The sequence below is a fragment of the Pleurodeles waltl genome, chromosome 7 (genome assembly GCF_031143425.1).
Source record: "Pleurodeles waltl isolate 20211129_DDA chromosome 7, aPleWal1.hap1.20221129, whole genome shotgun sequence".
NCBI classification, from domain to species: Eukaryota; Metazoa; Chordata; class Amphibia; order Caudata; family Salamandridae; genus Pleurodeles; species Pleurodeles waltl.
Window position 1 is genome coordinate 999,071,553 of NC_090446.1, and position 9,877 is coordinate 999,081,429.

Here is a 9,877-nt window from a genome sequence, read left to right on the forward strand (position 1 = left end):
AAACTCACGGCTTCTGCAATTAAATGTGTGAGCACAGAATACTAAGGCAGTGTAATCCTAAAGCCATCTCGGGCCTCTTTATTCTATTAACAGCTACTCCCTGCTCCTTCAGCTCACTCTTGCAGCTTTCTGCTTTCTCCCTTTGGGACACTTTTCTGTCTTTTTCTTCCTCCTTATTTCTCATTACTGTGTTTTACTTGCAGTAAATGCCTGATGCAAAAACCACCGGCTCAAATTAAGCACTGCTTCTTAACCTTTTTTCTGCTGCAGATGTGAAAGGACTAAACATAAGCAGACTTTTGTTGTGAAAAAGGGAAGCATTCAACCTCTTTGAGTGTTTATAGAAACTGTGGGATGTATTCATGGGGAAGTCGTCATGCTGGGCTGCCCTACGCTTATGTGAAATAGCAGGAATGTACTGTATTGATGCAATACAGAGCATTCCTATCTTTTCCCCCTGCCCTGGCACACAATTGGCTGCCTAGCGCCAACACAGACACCCTTGCACAATGGTGTTGCATGCAGGATTGTTTTTGTGCATGAAGGGGTACCTTCCTGTACAAAAACAATCCTGAGAGGAGTTTTCATCTTTCTATGTGTGTTGCAGCACTCTTTCATAGAAAGAGGTAGGAAATGTGGAGAAATACAAATATTACTCCTCATTATGCCTTCCCTGGGTAGGCGTAAATGTTTTAGTGCTTCCCCAGGTTTATGTGATTAAGTAAATATGGGGCAGCATCAAAACCCATGGGTGTTGCACAGGAAAACCCACGGAACGCCTCCCTGGTGCAGAGTAAGGCAATGCAGCGTCGCGCGCTGGTTTATTCTACTCCATATCTTTGAGGCCATTCAAAGCCACAGAAAGTGGGGGTTTGTGGCCTCATAGATATGGTTGAGAGGTTTGCGCTGCTCGAGCATCATAAAAAGTGACGCTCCGGCGGCGCACACCTCTCTTAAATAAGCCTCTGTATCTCAGACAAGCGCTCTGTTTGTGCTCATTCTTGTCACTCAGCGAAAACTGTTAGAGGACCGGTTTAATTGAAGCTAACTGCATCCTCATGTATCATGTGCACAGTTTTGTTTTTATAGTGGCAAGCCTTGCTTCGAGCACTCTGCTGAATAGTATTTCTGCCTGAAGGCAGAATTAAAATGTTTTCCACGTTCCACAACCAAACATTTTTTTTGTTGACTTTGATGTAAAGCCGTTGGGTAGGGTATTAGTTGCAGAGACGTGTAAATCCTGAAAGTTGCAAGTTTGAATCGGAAACAGGATTTGTTAAGTAGGTTATTTAGCATTTATGGTGCCTAATTCTGACGATGGAAGAAAAGGTCTACCCAGCTAGTACCAATTGCATTTTTGTTTGCCAACAGCTGCAACACCAGAGCAACATGTGCAGAATTCCTCTGCGATGCAAATTGACAACATTTAGGGTCACATGTACGCATATTTGGAATTGAGATTCCCTAATTGCGATTCCATTTGAATCACAATTAGGGAATCGCAATTTTAAATGTAAGAAACTACGTTGAGGTTCTTTTGCAATTCCCGGTGGGTCGCAAATAGACCTATCACATTAATTTGCGAGCCACCGGCAATTGCAAAAATCACAGGGATGGTGGCCTGCTGGTGTTAGCAGACCACCATGTCTGTGATTGCTTCTAAATAAAGCAATCTTCTTTTTTTAAATGCAGCCTGTTTTCAAGGGAAAACAGGCTGCGTTCAAAAAAGAAAACAAATGAAACATTTCAGTTTCATTTTTTAAGAGTAGACAATGTTTTCACATGCATTCACACAGGGAAAGGGGTCCCCCCCCCTTTGCGAATGCGTTAGCACCAAGTTGAAATTGGTGCTAACTGCGATTGTTTTGCAACCGCATTCACGGTCACAAAACAATCATACATACCATTTAGATTAAGTATTAGGCAAGGGCCCCCTGAACATGCCCCTTCCTAATGCCGAATCGCAAAACCCAAATTGCGATTCGGTAATGAGTTACCGAATCGCAGTTTGGGCTTTGCACATCCCAAAAAGCATTTTTCTAGTTGCAAACGGGCCGATTCTGCAAATCAGCCCGTTTGTGACTAGAAAAATGCTTTGTACATGTGGCCCTCAATGTGTACTTTATCATATTTGGGAATGTTGAACATCTTCAAAAGTTTTTCCAGTTCAGGAACTGCAGTAGTCATGTAGGTTTTGCAGGTGGAACATCGTGGGCGCTGGTTGCAAGATCTCTTTACAAGGCGCAGCACTGGCCACGTTGTGTTCTCCAAGGGCAAGTTTATAGAAAATCTCCTTGTTAAGTTGCAGCATGTGAACTTCTTCTTTTTCCAGTAGGTGTAGAAGCCCACTTCTGACATGTGACTTATGTCACTTTGGCATGTGACACGTCACAGCATGTCACAGATTTCTGACATTCTATTTCATGTTTATGTGTGCCAAAAACGTTCAAGGCCGAGCCAATGTGTGATTTCCAAAGAGATCCACTTTTACGTGGTGATGATGCTGTGACATGCTATGGCATGTGTCAGAGTGGGGCTCCAAGCCCTTCTTACTTTTTCTGCACTTTTAGGGCAGGCACTTGTTCATTGCTGGCTTGGGACTTAAAATAGCCCTTTGTCAGCAAGGATTCCCAGATCGCAATAGGTCAGATCCTTCCATTTATATTGTACCCTATCTCTCTGTCTGACCCGTATTTCTCAGTGAAAAGGTAGCAACTTCTGCTGAGGACCACCAAAATGTTTCCAATACATTTTGTTAGGCATCTAAACCGAGTCCTTGTATCGTGCCTAGTGGGCCCTGTCACAAAACCTCAATCCAGAAATGTGTGGGCTCTTCCTTTGCCTAGCCCAAGTACCCTCTAAAGAGCCCACTTTGACACCTGAGTTGCCCTAGGAGACAGGGTGAGGACATGCTTAGCTTTTCAAAGCTTTACTGACTCCTGGGCTTGTCCCCTTTGTAGGCTAGCCTTACTACTTTTTGTTTAAAAAAATGTGTTTTGGAGCCGTGCAAGCTTCTTGTAAAACAATAGTAACTGTGACAGAGTAAGGAGTAGATTTTTTTTCCTGTGCACAAAACCCTAGTGATTGTGCTAAGTATTTCCATTAACACACACTGATAGCATGCATAAAGTATAGAGTTCCATGAGGCCCAGCTCGAAGGTCAAGTTGCTTCGAAATATTGTAAAATATCAGGAATGATAGGCAGATTAGTTTATAAACAATGGGGAAAAAAAAGGACTCTTTGCACATTTTTAGCACAAGAGAGCTTCGGTCAATGTCAAAATAAGAATTCCTTCTTAGTTCCCTTGCAGTATACACGCACACTGTTTTCCTTAACTATCTTTAGAGTCAAAAACTGAAAACTAAAAAACATGTAAAGGTTTGGGAAAAATCTACATTGTTTTTGGAGTTTTCTAATTCTAGTGCTCTGAAACCGATACCTTTACTCACTCTCTCCTAATGGGTTTTGGACAGAAGTCCCACAATCTCTCAACTTGTTTCTCTTACAGATAGCTTTCTTCTAGAATATTCAGGAATGAAGTACTAATAATATGCATCGGCTGTGAGAACATGTTGGTGGACACAAGTTCTGTTTTTAATGGGTATGTTTTATACAGTGTATGTCTGTGAGTAAACCTGACTTACTTCTGAAAAAAAGTCCTATTTACTCACAGATAAAAAGCTTTGTGTGTCTGGCTTGGTGTGAGGTAGTTTGTGACAGTACATACGAGCTGATTGATTGTGTTAATCGAATGCTTTTAATAAAGTGGCACACTAATTTTTAGAATTTGAGGATAGAGATGTACGTTTCAAGTATCCATCGTTCTGTCCTGTTTGTGTCACTTGTGTGTAAGATGGAAAAGTTTTGCGTGTTATGTCTGGGCCCCATTTCTTATTGCCCAGGTTGCAGTTATGCATGGTACTAGTACCACAAGTTTAGGGATCAAAAACACCAGCACCACAACCACATGGAATAAAAAACGTGGGCACAGTCTAGAAGCACACAGAAAACGTTTGCGAAAAAACATGGCACAAATAGCTTGTAAGCAAGCATGCCTTAATCTGCATGTATTTGCACGAGAGCCAAACTTTTTGGCTTTATCAAACAGTAGCCAAGATGTTTTGTTTTTATGTGTTTCCCACAAAAAAAATGCAGACGTATGGGATCTTTCCTGTTCAGATTGTGCGTCCACCCTCCACAAGAGAAGGCAGTGGGTCAGCTGTTGTCAACATTTGGCTCTCCATACTGTGAGTGATATAATTTTGCTGGAGCACAATGTCCACGTGTGCCTAAAAGTAGTCTCCTCCAGTGCCAGGAACTTGTGTGACAATGCATCAGTTAAAAAAAATATATTATTTGAATTTTTTTCTCTTTTGTGAGGGCCTCACAGCATCACGGACACTGCAACAGGTACCTTATCGCCGCCTGCAGTGTGCTACATCCCAGGCAGGCACCTGTACACACACACACATACTGATGGCCACCTTTGAGTAGTTTTGTAATGCTTCATTTAAAACCAGTCAACGTAGGCCACCCATGTGTGCATGCATGAAAAGGCAACCCACTTCAAATGTTTTTTTAAATATTTTTTTAAAAACATTCAAAGATGTCCACCCATGCCTGTGTACAAACAAATGGATGGTCGTTTTTTAATGCTTTTGGTAATGGTTTAGTAAATACTTTAAAGATGGCCACCTATGCACATGCATGCTTTGGCACAACTGGGCAGCCATCTTAAAATATTTTTTGACAATATATATCAAATACCATTGCAAGATTACTGTCTGTGGGGCCACACAGATGCAAGGGTTTGTTATCTTTGAATGGCCTTTGGTACACTTTGGACTTTAGTATACTTTACTACAAATCATTCTAAGGAAACAAAGCAGCAAAACCAATAGCTCATAATCTAATCCAGACTGACTGGCCAGCCAATGCGTGTTATCCCATGATAGAAATTGGGTTTCTGGTTGGCTAGGGTATGCACCTCAGCCAGGCAGAACCCACCACTCTACTCAGGGTGAGTCGGTTACACACCAAAGATAGAATGTGCTCACCCTCAGTAGCTTGGCACAGAGCAGTCAGGTTTATCCCAGGAGCAGTTGCGTAACACACTCACACCAGTGATACAATAAATACACCACAAAAGAGAATTCACACAGACTTGTAGAAAATAAATCAAATAACTTTGCATATGTAATGCCATCACTGTAGGAGGACCCTGTATTCGGTAATGTAATATAACAGCATCATAAGAACAGTAATTGCTGGGGTCCTGGAAACACAGGAAGCATATAGTTAGTACACATGATGCTAGTGACCAGCTCACAGGATGAAACCCTTGACTAGTGTCATGCAAGCATCCACCTGGTGGCAGCCAGTCATGAAACGTATATAATTAGCGTAGGTGCTGCAAGTCAAAAGATAACCAATGTGCAACTTAGGCCAGAGTAAAACACATGGGTCACCACCAATCCTCAAAGGCACATAGGGCATAGTGCACCTAATACTGTACTCTGAATACCCTCAGCAGTGCCCCCCGATCCACAGCCTCTGCCCACAACCTCATGAGGGGATCGCACTGGTAGCTCCAGCGGGGTCGAAGAAGGGGGCACACACACACTGCAAGTTATAGAGGTGGACCTCCCATGGTCTCCCCCGCTTGCTGAATTATCCTGGCAGCTGCCCACGGTGGCTGCTGACCCAGTACCTGGTGTCCTGGCTGGGACCGGACTGGTGGTTCTACATCGGTAGGGCCAGCTCCACTCAGAGCCTCAGGGAGATGATGGAGGCTCTTTGAACAGTCGCAGAGCCAACGTCGCAAGTTTGGGGCAGCTGGGGAAGCACTCTGGCATTCCACGCTTGGTCTCTATGAGGCAGCAAACTCGAGGTAAGGCTGGCTTACTCCTCTTTGCTGGAGGAGTGGGCCCCTATTAGGGGGATCCTTTCCTGACAATGTTGTTGCTCATGGTAGGGAGGGCGATTCTGTGGGACAGCATTTGCCTATCTCAATGCTGCACGTCGTGGCCCCCTCACCAGACGGGCTGTCCTGGGAGATCCAGCCACTGCTGCTTGGTGGCAATCATGGAGCGCCTAATGCGCACTTATTTTTAAATAACCCAAGTTAAGAACCTATCCAGGACCTTGGTGGCCAGGTTCAGGAATTTTTAAAAATCAATGCTTACCACACGCTGAACTTGAAAAGCCTCGGGCTGTGATCTGCTGGAATTGTTAATTCTGGACCCTCCATATCTTCATGCATAACTTGTAAGTGGGGTGTTAGTCTCAGCACCATTTATTGAAGGATACTGGTTTTCCACATTGTGCTTTAGTGATAAGTCACCTCTGTGTTAGACCTGGCCCTTTGTCTCTTGCGTTCATCGGATGAATTGCATTCTGGACGTATAACTGCCCAACAGACTGTAGCTCATTGTCGTGCAGTGTTTCAGTTTCACTGTTGGATTTTTGCAAATATACCTAGTTACTCATCCAATTGGTTTGCTTTCTGTATTTCGGTTAACTTCTGGCCATCAATATGCATCTGTACATTCCTGTAGCCTGAGGTAAGCAGTGGGTTTGTATTGGCTTTCTTCTGTCTTCGCCTGCATTTCAAGTTCCTCGCTTTTATTTACAACAGGCCTAACATTGCTACCTAAACAGATCCTGGATTCCCTTTTCTGTTATTCTGTTGTGTGATGTTTCAGTACCCACAGTTCTTTTCTCCTTCCTGTCACTCTCCTTCGACGCATCAGACCACTCCATTGCTTCGAAGTTTTCCTGCAGAAGGGGTGATGGCTACAGAGGACTCCATAGGAGCTGAAGCATTATTAAAGAAGAGGGTTAGCCTCCCATCCAAGCCAGGGTTTACTGCCTGTGTGTGCATTTGGCTTGGGCGAGGCCTCCTCGTCCTTGACAGCGTTTAAGGAGGCAGCAGTCAGGAATGATATGTATGGGTAAGATGGATGGAAAATGGAGTGTTTACCTATATGATGAACAAAGAAGTCACTCTTGAAATGATGGCAAGTATATGGTATTAACTTCAGTCTGCACGCATTCCATAAACGGTGCTGTCACGTAGGATTATAATACAACTAATCTGCTTGGCCGGAAGTAAGGCTTGTATTGGCAATGAAAGCTAATGTTCCCTGCCAAGTGATTGGCTGCCAAGATTGAAACATTCCAAAGCGTTCACCAATTAGATAAAGACTCAACGTCAAAGACTTACCTATTGTGTGGGCCAGTTTCACAATGACATTAACACTTTGATAAATAATGTCCTTTTTCATTACCCCTCTGGTTTCTGTATTCAGACATTGACTTGCTCCCAGGCTAAAAACATAAGCCTTAGTGAGTTAGAGAAGTTACGTGTGTCCACTCTACACTCAATTCTACTATCTAATGAGAAAACCCACATCGTTTGTAATTTCTTAGGTGGCTCTTTCCATACAATATCTCTGTAATTGTCCGTCCTTTCTGATGATATCATAGGTAGTGGAAGCCAATCCAAAAGATCAAATACACTTATGATGTTTATGTGATAGTGGATTTGCTATCCTTAAGTGGAGTGTTTATCCATTTATTATCATTTAATTTTTATTTACTTCTAAGATAAAAACCTCATTGAAATACACTTCAAAAGGAGTGTTGCAATGTGGTAAAGTTGCCACAAACATTCCACACATTTATCTATTTACTTGAGCGCACTTAAACACAAAGTGCTTGCCTTAGTTTATCAACTTCTACCCACAATGTAGAGTATTGTAAGAGAACACGCTGTTGAAGAAGATTTGGAGATGTTATAAGTCATGTCAGGTAACCTGACATGTCTTTGACCCTCCCAAGCTCCAGTGGCATTTAAGAAGCCCCATACGTCTGGCCATATGTGTTGATATGTAAAATTAGTCCCATATTTGTTGGTCTCTGACAAGTCATTAAACATGGAAGCCAGAAGTGTACTTCTCCTGACTTACTGTGTTGTACTGTATTTTGATTTTAGAATGAATTTATAGTTGAATCCCAAATTGCTTCTGTAATTAATTTTCCCACTGTTTGTTTGCAGGTTTCTGCAGGATAACGTATGGATAACCTACTGAAGGCTCTGCCTGATGACCAGGAGGAACAATGATGCAGTGCTCGCACAACCATATCATTTCTAGAACTGTGTTTATCTTTTACACTTTTCTAAAACTGAAAGCTTTGGTTCCTATTTTCTGGGATGGTTTGACATCACCCTCCATATCACCGACCGTTAATAAAACACACATCTTCACAGCTTCTCACAAACAGCGAGTGACTTGGTGTCTGCGAACCAACATGTTAAACAATGGTGTCTGTCAAAGGATTATCTAGAACACTGAATGGAATGCTTTCTCTTCCAGCCCATCCCACTCCCCAAGGAGCATCTTGGATTTAAAAGAAGTCTCAGCTCTTCTTCAGAAAGGGTGCTTTGAGGGAATCGCATGGCTACCAGATCAAACATTCTGATGTTGCATGTTGATGGGGCAGAAAAAGCTCACCTTGATGTTTTTGCAAGGGTGTAAGAAAATATGTCAGTACTATTTTCACCTCTACTAAATGAAGACTAAGGCCCGTATTTATACTTTTTTAGCGCCGCATCTGCGCCGCTTTTTGACGCAAAAGCGGCGCAAACTTACAAAATACAATTGTATTTTGTAAGTTTGCGCCGCTATTGCGTCAAAAACTGACGCAAATGTGGCACTAAAAAAGTATAAATATGGGCCTAAATTTGGTGAACCGTTTGAATCAAACAGGTTTGCATGCAGTTTGTGATAATTTAATTTAATTTCTGATGCCCCATAATACTGATTATGCTAATGTGTGGCACGTCTCCATTACATCATGCCTATCTCTTCATTGGTATACTGTTTCCTGTCTAGAACAACACACATTTTTTATCGCAATCATCAGGACATTGCTAGTGTATTTTTGTTGTTATTCAGGAATGAGCAATGCATGACCTTTGTGATTTTTAATAATCATAAGGGGAATTCCTCTCATCTGGTCACGTTGCAAGAATCATGAAAGCACAGAAGCAGCCCATTTACATCATGCTGGGACACACTACAATCTCCAGCAGGGTTCGAGGGACAGCAACATCAAGAAGCCCATCCTACCTCCCTGACTTATGCATTGTACCCTCTGAAAGTTCCCGGAGCAACTTGAACTGTCGTTTTGTGGTTAAGCAATAAAAGTGGTTCCTTGCGTTTACATTTTGTTGCAAACTCCTATTGTACTTGCAGTAACCTGGACTTGATTAGTGGCCAATCAAACGACTAATAAATGACCAGAAAAAAATAAAACATGGGCCAGCAAAGTGCCTGCTTATGTGTAATAGCTTACATTTGCCATGGGGATATTTGTGGTCCTTAGTATCATATCTTTGTTTAGTGAAGCCTAGTAAGGTAGTTAACTTTAACTAACAGGACCTTTTTCATTTGCTTTCTCTATGCTTATGATACCCACTTCTCATACACACATACTTACACTGACACACGTCCGGCTTTTTCACATTAATGTCCACCTGCCATATTCCATAATTGTTCAATCATAGAGACGGAAAGACTTCGATGCAATTAGCAGCAAGCTACCACTTTTCTCTTAGCATCTGGTAAATGTGAATTTTAATAGTTGCATCCATGAGTCACTGGTACAGAGTAAACAGCGACCACTTTCTCTCTCTGTGAAGGCTTCCCAGCTCACTCAAGAATCACTAGTACAACACAGAAGACCAGACCCAACCTCAAGCTAACGCCTTACCTCCATCCCAGCCCCTGCCCCCAAAGGCTGTCAAAGCTGCAGCACACAATCTCTGACAGTTTTCAAGACACAGTCTTGCACCAATACAGGTCAGGTCCG

The 9,877-nt window shown here is 42.5% G+C and overlaps 1 long non-coding RNA gene across 1 annotated transcript in view; it reads left to right on the top strand.

Moving 5' to 3' along the window:
• The window catches only part of LOC138245850 (uncharacterized), a 332,409-nt gene extending 323,088 nt beyond the window's left edge, over positions 1-9,321 (top strand). Inside the window, exon 4 of the long non-coding RNA XR_011194176.1 lies at positions 8,061-9,321. This is a non-coding gene — a long non-coding RNA (uncharacterized lncRNA). The remainder of the gene's footprint in view (positions 1-8,060) is intronic.
• The last annotated feature ends 556 nt before the right edge of the window (positions 9,322-9,877 follow it).